Below are 11,662 nucleotides of genomic sequence, written 5' to 3'. Positions count from 1 at the left end.
TCCCGGACTCTGATAATAAATATCTAGTGACAGAACTTATAACCAACCCAGGCAGCCCTTATGCTTCTCAGACTATTCTGATTCCCCTAAAGATCCCTCATCTGATAAGGTTAGTGACTTTGTTCAGTTCATGTCAACCAACAGTTGTTGATACTGGATGGTGTGGTTGACACAGAGCCACACACAGAGGTTACGAAACAGGTGGCCCCTTGTCCTCAGGGCACTCTGTCTAGGTAAACTATCACCCATGTATCCCTTCTGTAAAATCTTGTATCAAACTGAACACTTGGATTATCATTGAATTATCAGCCCTAATGGCATCTAAACAATTTTCTGCCTCCCCATGAGCATCTGTCCCCTTAACTAACCATCACAGTGCCTCCCAATCCTTGCTAATGTGCCGTCATCTGAGTCCTCCACATGCCTGGTCACCCCACCCCCCTTTTGACTGCCTCTTCCTCTTTGGAATATGTGAGTTATAAGCAAGAGTCATGTGAGCTCAGCCCTTGATATTGGTAGAAAGTCTCCAGTACAACCATCCTTTATAGATCATACAGTAGGTCAGGTATATCAGGACCTAAGCCTTATGAGTCATCCCAGAACTGGGATATCAGCAAAGTCATTGTTTATCTAGAAAGCCTACCATCCCACCTTCATAGTGGGTGGCTGTCCATCTCCAAGATAGCCTGCAGATGAGTGGTACCTTCAGGTGTGCTTGCCCTCAGAGTCCCCCACATGCATCTTCAACGTGGGTTTCCCATACGTTCACCTGGCTTGGCCTGTTCTAAAAATTCCCACGAGGCCGCCGATATATCAGAACCTTATGGTGGGAATACCATTTTGGTCCAAATACAGGGTCTTCCTTAGCCACCCAGCTCAAGTGACAGTGGTTCTATAACCTTTAATGAGATAACCTGAATGCTTGTTAACCTGCATTCACATGTAATATCTAAATAGTGCTTTCCAGGAGAACAGTGCGTGTGTGCTTATCTGTTAGCAATATCAGGGCTCAGAATGATTCATGTGTCCGACAGATTCCACTGTGTCTGGCTCTGAGCTTGGTAATGTAGTACAAAGATAAATAAGGTGCATTCTATCAGATACAATGCAGTGAGCGGGAGAGCAATTACCCGCCCCAGTTAGAAAAGCCATGGCATTTAAGTGTTAACATCAGATAGGAAAGTTCTAGGAGAAGCTGGTGTCTTTGAGACCTACCTCCCACTGGGCCTGTGACGTTGCCGCCATCACATTGGGGCTTTCAAGCCCTATGACATACCCCGTGCACACAGGGCTCCTCCTCTTCAGGTGGTACCAGTGAAACAAAGATGTTTATTAAAGAGTCATAATCTCATCACTTGAGCTCTGTGGTCAGGGTGATCTCAGGTGTGAAGTTTGGCCAACTTTCACTTCTGTGATCTTAGGCAAGTCATATAACCTTCCTGTAGCAAACCATCTTCATATTAAAACTAAGAAGTGTGGACCACATAGGGCTGTTGTAAGAACAATAGTAAACCTGCTTACGGGAAGGCCTGCTCCAGATTCCGCCGTAATTGTTAGTCTATTTTTTATCCTGTAGGCATTATCCCACCACACAATGTAGACTCCCCCGCCCCCTAAATGACACTCTTGCCCTTCTCATCTCTTAAAATGCAATCTTTAATTTGCTTCACATTTTTTTTTCTCCAAACATATGTTATTTCAACTGTGTCCACACAATTGTAAAGCAGATGTTCTCTAAGGGTTAGCTTTAGAAGACCTGGTTGTGAATTCTGTCATCTCCTCTTCTTAACAGTGGGATCTGCATCAGCTGGCTTCCGTTGTCCCCGCCTGCGAAGAAGAGCAAGGAAGTGTTGATGACAATGATGGCAAGACAAGGACATCTACCTCGCAAGCTCCTTAGGAGGGTGGTAAGACTATGATGTGATAATGGGTACAATGTTTAAACTGGAACGTTCCCATTCGTTTTATTGGGGGGGGGGGAATCAAATGGCATGAAGTGGCTCCAGATCACCGACAATCAGACTGTGCCCACAAATGTCAAGCTAGGACACTTTTAAAGGAATGAGCACCTGTACATCCAAATCTGGTCCAGCTTCAAGATGAAGCTTCCCATCTGCCCTCTAGACCAGATCCGAGGAAACACATTGATTTTTATCATACAGGAGTGGGCAAAAGTAGGTTTACAGTAGCAAGTATGTGAAATTTGATTCTTATTATTAATTATTGTATTAAATTACCATATGACCAACTGTAGACCTACTTTTGCCCACCCCTGTATCCACCTGCAACAAGAGTGTATTCCACAGTGGGAAGGCTCTCACTGCTTCTAGCTTATTATGGTCTAGTGCAGTGGTCAACAACCTGCAGGTGCGCACATACAGTGCGATTGAAACTTCGTGGCCACACTGAAGGAGCCAAAGAGCCGCGGTTTGCCAACCACGGGTCTAGTGGGACGATACTCTACTTTTAAAGCCTCCTCATTATAATCACACGGCTATTGAGGCTCAGTGACAACGTAGCTTCTCACCCAGACTAAGGGTAGAACATGAGCTCAGATTTCCAGCTCCCCAGGCTGATGCTCCATGAGTGTCATGGAACTGTCACATAAATAAGTCACCTTCATCGTGCCATGGATTCTTTCATATTTAAACAGGATTGCCTGTGACTTGGTAAGGTAGTTGGCTCAGGGTACTAGGTGGGCAATAAGAGGCCCAACATCTTCGCCTCTGTGTGGCTCACTGTGATGGACAGACATCCCTCCACAAAAGAATAGTAGTTAAGCTCTTACTTCAGAGCTGTCTTAAGTCTCCTTTGCCTAGTGGAAATAAATGGGGGCGTTTATTAAAGAGCTCCTGGGGTGTCTCACGAAATTGATGTAACAGTTGAACAGCCAAAACTAGGCACAGGAGATAAGAGGCTCTTGGGATGTCCCTAGATGCCCAAGGCCATAAGACGACTCTAGAGAAGTGCCGTCCAATGTAATTTAGTCCCTCAGTCACACTAGTCACATGTGGCTATGCTATTGGGTAGTTTTCGCTCTAGAAGTCCCGTTGCAGAGCACTGTTCGAGACGGAGGCCCTTGGAGTGCCTCTATCCATAGCACGACCAGACTCTGGGTCTATATTTCTGGACAATCAACTGTGACCCGGGAGGGCAGAATCATGTCTCCTTGACTGGGGTGAGGATACAAGGGGTCCTTCTCAGAAAAGGGGTGTATGGTCGTCTCCAAACAGCATTATTTTGCCTCCTAGAACTTTCCCGTTCAGCCCTCATGATGCTGCCAGCAACCTGGGATGGTGAACGGAGATGCAGGGACTTAGAGAAAAGCTCCACCCAAGACTACAGAACAAGTGAGTGATAGACTCAGGGTTACAACCCACTTCCTGTCTCTTGTTTGTGACGTTCACATTCCTCGGTTTAAAATCGAATGCATCAGGAAGGGTACTTACATGTGTTTCCTCGTGGTTCATTTTGGATAGTGTTCTTGACACATCGACCCTCTGTAAGAAGTCCCACTGGGCATGTTAATAAGAACAAAAAAAAATCAGACAGCACTTCTATACATCTTCATCCCAAAGTAGAGCCTAACATAGCTTGGGCTGTGTACGCTGAAAGCAAAGCATTTGCACCGACATCAAAGGAACTAAACGCACAAACCTAATTATTGGAGTCGTTTTTACATAACCTGGCCAGGTACACTCATCCCTGGAACATCTGTTTTCCCCTAGGAGCGGTATCTTCAGGATGAAAACTGTCATTGGTATTTGCGCCCATAGATCGACCATCAAGAAATCCTTGAATCAAGTTGCTGTGCTTGCATATCTAGGTACGTGGCCTGAGGGATTTACAGCTTCTCCGTGAGTTTGTAAAATGCATTTCCTAAGGTTTCCCACACTGTCTAGTAACTTCTGTCTCATACACAACTTCAAATGGGGTTCACCCAAGAGGTTGTTACAAATGCAGGGTCTCAGGGCCCATCCCGGGCCTCTGGATCAGCTCCTGTACAGTGGAACCTCGTTTCTCAAACGTCATTAGCTCAGGAAGGCTGTTTGAAAACGGAATCATTTTTTCCCATTAGAAATAATGTAAGTTGAATTAATCCATTCCAGGCCCCCAAATGATTGCCTGTTGTAACCTTTCTTATATACAGTACATGTCTGTTGTACTGTTTAATCTATAAATAAACACTTTAAAAACAAAGAAATGTACAGTAAAAAATGAAAATTTAACAATTATAACCCACAAAAATATTCACAGCACAGTATCCTGAGATGTTGACAGTGGTAAACTGACTCATATTCATGCATCAGCATGAAAGGGTTGTCACGTTGAGAAGCGAATTGTTCAAGAAACAAGGTTCCACTGTATTTTAAGAAGATCTTCAGATGACGCCCGCGGACACTACAATTTGGTGCTCAGGGAACATGTCAGCCCAGAGAAGCTCACCCACCCTCTGTCTGCTCGCCTTCTTTGCCGATAACGGCGGTGGCTCCCAATTGAATTGAAATGCAGGAGACCTGGCTCTCTGAAATAAAAGGGAGTCTGCCTCATGTGCCTGTGCCATATTTCATTGTCAGACAGGGAGAATCATTCCGTTAATTAACGTGGAAAACAAAATTACTCTAAATGACCCCACGCAGGTTCATTCTGCCGCTGAAACACCAGCCGTGCCAGAAACGGTAACTTCCTGCAGGCTTCCTATTGCCCCACAAAGGAAGTCATCCTTGAAGGAAAAATCACAGCCCTCACAGAACCCCGTGTCGTCTGCACTCACCCATTCCGTCAAAAAGTTCCATTCCGGCCATAATTAACCCTTTTCGGTCCAACGTCGAGCAGTAAGAACATTAAAAAGTTCAGCATTCAATCCCGTCAGTTAATTTGGACCAGACTGTTTGAATTCCAAAAATAACATTGGACCGCAAAGGGTTTTAAAATATAGAATAGCTGTTCCACGCACCAAGAATTTCCCACCTCAAACCCCTTCTCCCATTGAAACGCTGATAGGCTTTGTATGCACATATCGTTTCTATAAACATACACAGGGAGGGGTCAAGCTGGAATTCCATCACAAATCCCTCAACTCTGAACACAAGCCTCTTTTCAAAAATATCAACATTTCCTTGATCAAGAGGAAAGATTGGAAGTTGAGAAAAAAACAGCTCATTCTAGCGGCTGTTCCAGGGGTGGGCAAACTTTTTGACTCGAGGGCCACAATGGGTCCTTAAACTGGACCGGAGGGCCGGAACAAAAGCATGGATGGAGTGTTTGTGTGAACTAATATAAACATCGTTACATAAAAGGGTACGGTCTTTTTTTTCAATAGTTTCATTCATTTCAAACGGGCCGTAGTTTGCCCACGGCTGTAACTAGCCCTATGTATTTAGCTCCTGTTCTTCCTATCAGCAATTTTAAAAAAACAAACCACTTTTACGTGTAAATTCTGCACATCATGACATTGGGGACAGTTCATTCCTTTGCATAACTTCTCGTTCCCGACCATATTTTTTAATTTGGGTTCAGAAAGGGGAGAACTCGGCCCCAGGAACCACCCCGGGGGCTTCTGGGGTTGGTCTATTTCAGCTCCTATAAATCAACCACTTCTTCTGAGACAGAAACCTGCCTATTGCTGTTCGCCAAGTCACAGGGGGAAGGAAAGGCCTAGGGCCACACGACTCCATCACAAACCCCCTAAAACGGGCAAGTCCGACACCTTCCATTCCCTTCTATGGAGAAGCACAGGTTAGGCTCAGAGAGAAGGGACTCATTGCCTGGGAGGCCCCCGTCCCAATGATCCTGACCTCCAGGAGCACATCCCACGAGGCTGCGCAGGGCCCGGGAGGCAGGGCTTCAGTCAGTGCCATGGAACTCCATTATTTAAGATGTAAACTTGAAGTTCTAGGCTGTGGAACTCCTTTTAAACTCACACACGTGCAGCCCACTTGACCGCTAAGACATTGTGAGACCTTCAAAGCAAATCCCCACAAATGGAAGTTGCTCTTAAATTATTCAAAGATATGACAAAACCCATCATCCCTACCCAGGTCTGAGTCGCCCGGGGACCCCAGCAGCAGTTCAGGCATTGACTCCTCAGCCCTGGCCACTGGCCAAGAGCAGCAGCAGGTGCCCAAGTATCCTTGACAGCTGAGCCAGGCTCCACCCACCCGCACGGGTCTGTCCCTCTGTCTGTGGCATCCTGGGAAGACAAGGGTGCTCAATGGGTACTGGGAGGCCAGGGAACCCCCTCCCCAATACATACACATGTTCACATACTCACCCACAGTATTTAAGAAGCAGACTAAGACGAAAGATCTTTAAGCCACTATGCATGCCCCTGCTCGGTAATCACAAGGCTAAGCCTGTTTGCCCACTGCTCTCAGCCAGTGATGGCACTGTTCCCGGTGATGGGCGGAGACCCTGCATTTGCCTTGTTGCATCCTCCCTTACACCCCTCTATTCTGAGCACTTGGTCTCCACCGAACCCTGCAGTGGACACTGGGGTGACCAAGGACATCAGCAGCCCCTTCCCTGAAAGAGACAGCCACCCTGACCTCGTGCGAGACGCTAAAAATAGTAGCTGGGGTGGCCCATGCTCTGGCCATCCTGCTGTAGAGACGTAACCACAGGCTATTGGAGGGGCCTACATGGAGACGGGCAGAGGTTGGCGCAGGAGGCTGTCCTTGAAAGGCGATTCCTTAGGTCAGTGATGAAAGGGAGGTGGAAGCAGCACCAGTAGGTGGGGGGCAAGAAGGGGCAGAGCAGCCCCAGGAAGGAATTGCTCAGCCACAGGAGGCAGTGATGGGGTGGGGGACCAAGTCCCACGGAAGAGCAAGGTGGACAATTTCTAGGATCCTATGTGTCATGGCTCTGCCCCTGCCACACATACCTGAGCAGGCCGACCTGAAGGAGGTCCCCGTCTGCCTCTGAGAGGGGCACCCCAGCCTTCCCCTCCTGGTCAATAACACACAGGCCTGCCCTTGGTCCTCACATTCCAAATGCTGACCTGCACGTGTTCCTGGAAGCTCCTGGCGCAGTCCGTCTGCAATGCGCTCTAAGTGAGCGTGAAAGTGCAGCTGACAGTTTGAGGTCGCGGGCACCATCCCCGGGGGAGAGGTGGGGAGAGGCAGGCAGCGTGACATGAGAAGACCGAGGAAGAGGTGGGTCCAGAGGAGAGAAGGAGGGTTCGCCCCACCAGGATGAAGACCGCACTGTTTGGAGGGTGACAGGACAGAGGCGGCAATGGGAGAAGGGACTGCAGCTTCCCCTTGCCCACCCGGAAGGCTTAGGGAAGTGAGCCAGGATGCAGGTCCACAGCTGAGGTCAACCTGCCTGGGTTCCAGAGGAAATGAGACAGAAGTACAAACTGAGACCCAGGAAAGAGGAGGAGAGCGAGGATAGGGGTCAGGCACAGAACAGCCAGGTCCCTGAGCCATCCTGACGGAACCACATGTCCTGGCAGGGAGGCTGGGGAGACCACCTATGCGTCACTTAGGGGTTGTCTCCTCAATGCCAGCACCCACTGTGCCTGGGGAGCCCCCTCTTTCTAATATGGGGGACCCATACTCATGCACTCTCTGTTCAAACCTCCCACATGGGCTCTGACAACACGGACCTTCAAGCCCACCTACCAGGAGGGCGAGGCTGGACCCACACCATAGCACCAGGTCCTCTGCTGGGCCAGGCTCTGAGGGAGAAGAGCCCACAAGGGGGCAATGATGTCACTGTGTGCCAAAGTCATACTGACGCCTACTCACATCCCCTAATGCTGAGCCCATCCTGGGAATGGCTGCTGTTCTAGCTGGAGCCAGTCTCCCCCATGGACAGCAAAACTCATGCCCTGGGGGCCTCATCCATGCCCTTCGCCCCTGGGACTCCAGCCTGGCCCCCAAACATGTGACTGGGTGGGCACCCCATGTTCTAACCCCAAACATGTCTTCCCTCCGCAAGCTGCCTGCCTCTAGGGAGACACCCCAGGCCTCCCAGGGGTACACAGCTGTCAGTAGTCCGAGTCTGCCACCGGCCTCCTTGACTCCCACCTCCATTACAGGGTATGTCATCCTCCCTCCCAAGTCCTGTCATGCATCAGAGCTTGCACTTTCCGGTCATCATCCACATCACTGACAAGTACCAACATAGGACCTTCCCCTGTGACCATTTTTAGAGGCCCTACCAGCCCACACACTGAGAATTCTCTCTATAGGAGACAGCAAGACCAAGGCTCCCAGCTGCCTCCGAAGCTTGATGGGGAGGGAGGAGCTAGCAGAGAGAGGGGGCAGACAGGAGAGGGGTGAAGGCCCCATTCAGAGAGATCCCAGCTAAATGCTGCCTCTCACATGTACTGTTATAAGACTGAACGGTTTCCTTGCGGATGAAAACAATGTCATGAGAGCTACTTAAGTTCTTACCATGACACATGATGACCTACTGTGTGCAGCCTGTGTCATCCCTGGGAAGTAGGAGTTATTCCCACTTCACAAAGGAGGACAATCAGGCGTGGGGACAGGAGACCTGAGCAAGAGCACACGGGGGCAACACCAGCACCAGGACTGGGTCTGGACATGCCAGGGCCTGTGGTCTCCTCTGCTTCACAGTGTCCTCCTTTGCGTCTCTTTGGCCAAACTGAGAGGAAATGTCACGTACAATTCCTGAATCTTGAGCTTGGGAAGTCAGGCCAAGAAGTGCAGCAAATATAGTACGCGTGACATATCGGGTGGGAAGCTAAAAAATGTCAGGTTTGGAAACCACGAATTATTTTCCTTCTGTTTCCTCAAATCAGCACAAGCCCATCTGGGAGAGGCTTTCCTAAGGCAGCGCGCTGGGAACAGCCGCCTTGCAGGCCTGGCCGCCCCCGGGAGCCTCCCGGGACACCATCGAAGCAGCACGGGGAACACAAGGGTCAGGAAAAGGGAACCACCTGTGGTCCATTTCATCAGCCCTGGAAGGACCTGGAACCCCGCTCCTCAGTGCCCAGCCTCACTGAACGCCTCCCTACTTCCTTTAATAAGAACATAAGCTTTAGGAAGAGTCAAGTCCCCAGGACGACGCACTCGAAATTTCTTGCAAAGTTGTGCGTGACAGGTATTAGGAGGAGGACGAGAAGAAGGCACGCTCTGCGCTTTCTATAGGCTTGTCTGGGAATGTTCACATCACCCTGCAGGGCGTGTGCCGTGAGGGCTCCATTTCGCAGCTGCGGCTCAGCAGGTGTAACCGAGTTATAATCATGACTCCTAAAAGCACAGGCCACTCCTTGGGGCAAACACAGACTCATCAGAGGGAAAGCTTGTTTGGGCTAAGGCAGTTGCACTATAGAACATCGGTGCAGTGGTAGATGCCTTAGAAAGAAAGAAAAAAATGTGATCCAGTTTCCCATTTCCAAGATATTGACACTGTGTCCCAGACAAGATGTGCCCTGCAAGTGCTCTGAGAACGAGGTGCCTGCAGTAGGCCCCTTCAGGATGTTGCCCAAACTCTCTCCCAAGTGGGTGTAGCCATGCCCAGCTGCTGGGAATGCTGGTTGCTAACAGCTCCCAGCTGCAACCTGCTCAGAACGGCCCTCGAATGATGGGAGCCCATGACAACCGTGGGCTGAGAGGGTATGCCCACGCTGTGGCCCCCACAGTGGCAGCACAGGGCCAATGAATGAGAGTCATTGGGCCCCAAAGCTCAGACCCCTTACTTCATGATGGGACAACTTTCCAGAGCGCCCCGGAGATCCAGCTAAAACAAGTCTCCACTGGGGAAAACGCACTCCTTAGCTCATTTTCTTTGCCCTGTCCTACTTCCCTTCAACCTTCTTTTCTAAGAAACACTCCTTCAGTAAGTAAGTGACTTGCACAAGATTCACCCCTGTCAGAGGCTCCATCACTCCTAGGGAACCTCTCCTAACACACTGTCTAAGGGAGGAGGGAGGATGTCACATGGGCGAAGGCCATTGAGCGTGGACACTGAAATCTCTGCCTTGCAACTCTTCTGCGGAGACTGTGTCACAGGTCCTCAAGATAAGACCTGAGTGCTGCTGAAACTCAATGGGGCTTTAAAGACATCTGGTCAACCCCTTCATTCTAGCAGTGGGGTGGCCCACACCCAGGGAGGGGAAGCAACTGACCCAGACCACACAGGATTGGAACCAGATCTCTTCCCCACAAATGATAGGTGAGAGTACAGCCAGACCAAAGACATATATATCCCCACTCCTACAACGGCATGTGTATCCCCAGCTCCAGTCCACATGGCAGGACTCTCTGCAGTGGAGGGAGGCGGGGTTGGTACTCAGAGGTTTGGCAGGTCCTGATGTGGCTACTCCCCTACTTATAAACCACCGCTCCCAGAACGGGAGCCACACTCTTTGCCCTTAGGTACTTTCACATGGCAATGCCCTCGAGCCTTTGTGCTTGACCTCCCATGCCCCCCAAGGCAGCCTGAGTCCCGTACCCCTCACTTACAAGCATGCTCTACTCTTCCTGGTCCACACTAGGGTATATGTAGAATCACCAGAGGAAATACAAATGCCCAGTTAAATACACATTTCACATAAACAATAAATTCATGTTGGCAATAAGTAGGTCCCAAATATTGCATATCCCTCTGTTGTTCTCTAATATGGCATATTCTTTACTTCCTCTGCCTGAAACTCCCTCCCCTGCAATCTTGAAGAACTCTGCATCCCCCAAACCAACTCAAATGGACCCTCTTCTAGATGGCTCTCACTCACTCTGAAGGAGTCATGCTCCCTTAGGGGCCGAGTGCCCTGCCCTGCTCAGCTAGAGGGCACTGTGACAGGATCATCACGTGTTACCAGGATTGGCCTCAGTGCCGGGTCCCTAGGTACCACAGGGAGGGGAGGGACTGTGCTTCCACTCACACATTTACTCATGCTCACAGGCATGGGTTCATTCGTTCGTTCATTCATAAATTCATTCAATAGATATGTACTTGGCACCTCGGGGTCCAGCACATACATGTGGTATAGGAGTCACATATCAATAAAGTCGACATCTGCCAGCCATAATATGAGGAAGGTGTTGGGCAAGTAAATAATTGATTTTAAATGCTTATCAGTCCTACAGAAGGAGCGGGCTAGGTGCTCTGACAAAGAGGTGAATGGTAGCTAGAGAGTGGTCATGGAGGCCTTTTAGGGAGATACCATTGTTGACCTAAGGCAGTGCACCAATTGTAGGAAGAGCAGAGGAAAGGGTTTCAGTAGGAAAGCACAGCCTGTGAGGAGGGCCAGATGCCAGAAAAAACTTGTCATGTTTGAAGTCATTAGAGGAACTGAGTGGACAAGACAGACAAGAAGCCTAAGTATGGAGCCATACGTCGTGGCCAGGTCACACAGGACCTTACCAGCTGTGTTAAGGAGGTTATTTAACACTAGATTGCCCAAGGAAGTCATTTTGACTGCTTTTTAATTTCAATTAGAAAAACAATTATGTATATAAGGACACAATGTCTTAGAATTTTGTGACTCTTTGTACAACATATAAATGCGTTTATTAATAATTGTAGTTACCTCCCCCTCCTTCATTTCCGGTATATATATATGTGTTATACCTATATTGCCCAAAAGCAAACATTTTGACTGCTTGGGAAATTTTAAATAATCAAATGACTCTTATTATTGAATTGAGTAAATTTCTTATATGACCAGTTCGGCTCTGTATTGAAA

General features: G+C 48.9%; 1 long non-coding RNA gene across 1 annotated transcript; it reads left to right on the top strand.

Moving 5' to 3' along the window:
• The first annotated feature begins 3,214 nt into the window (after positions 1-3,214).
• LOC132217515 (uncharacterized) lies at positions 3,215-11,359 on the top strand. The gene is made up of 3 exons (XR_009448905.1): positions 3,215-3,350; positions 3,729-3,826; positions 8,774-11,359. It is a non-coding gene; the product is annotated as an uncharacterized LOC132217515 (long non-coding RNA).
• The last annotated feature ends 303 nt before the right edge of the window (positions 11,360-11,662 follow it).

The sequence above is a fragment of the Myotis daubentonii genome, chromosome 15 (assembly GCF_963259705.1).
Source record: "Myotis daubentonii chromosome 15, mMyoDau2.1, whole genome shotgun sequence".
NCBI classification, from domain to species: domain Eukaryota; kingdom Metazoa; phylum Chordata; class Mammalia; order Chiroptera; family Vespertilionidae; genus Myotis; species Myotis daubentonii.
This window is presented reverse-complemented; position numbering and strand designations above follow the sequence as displayed.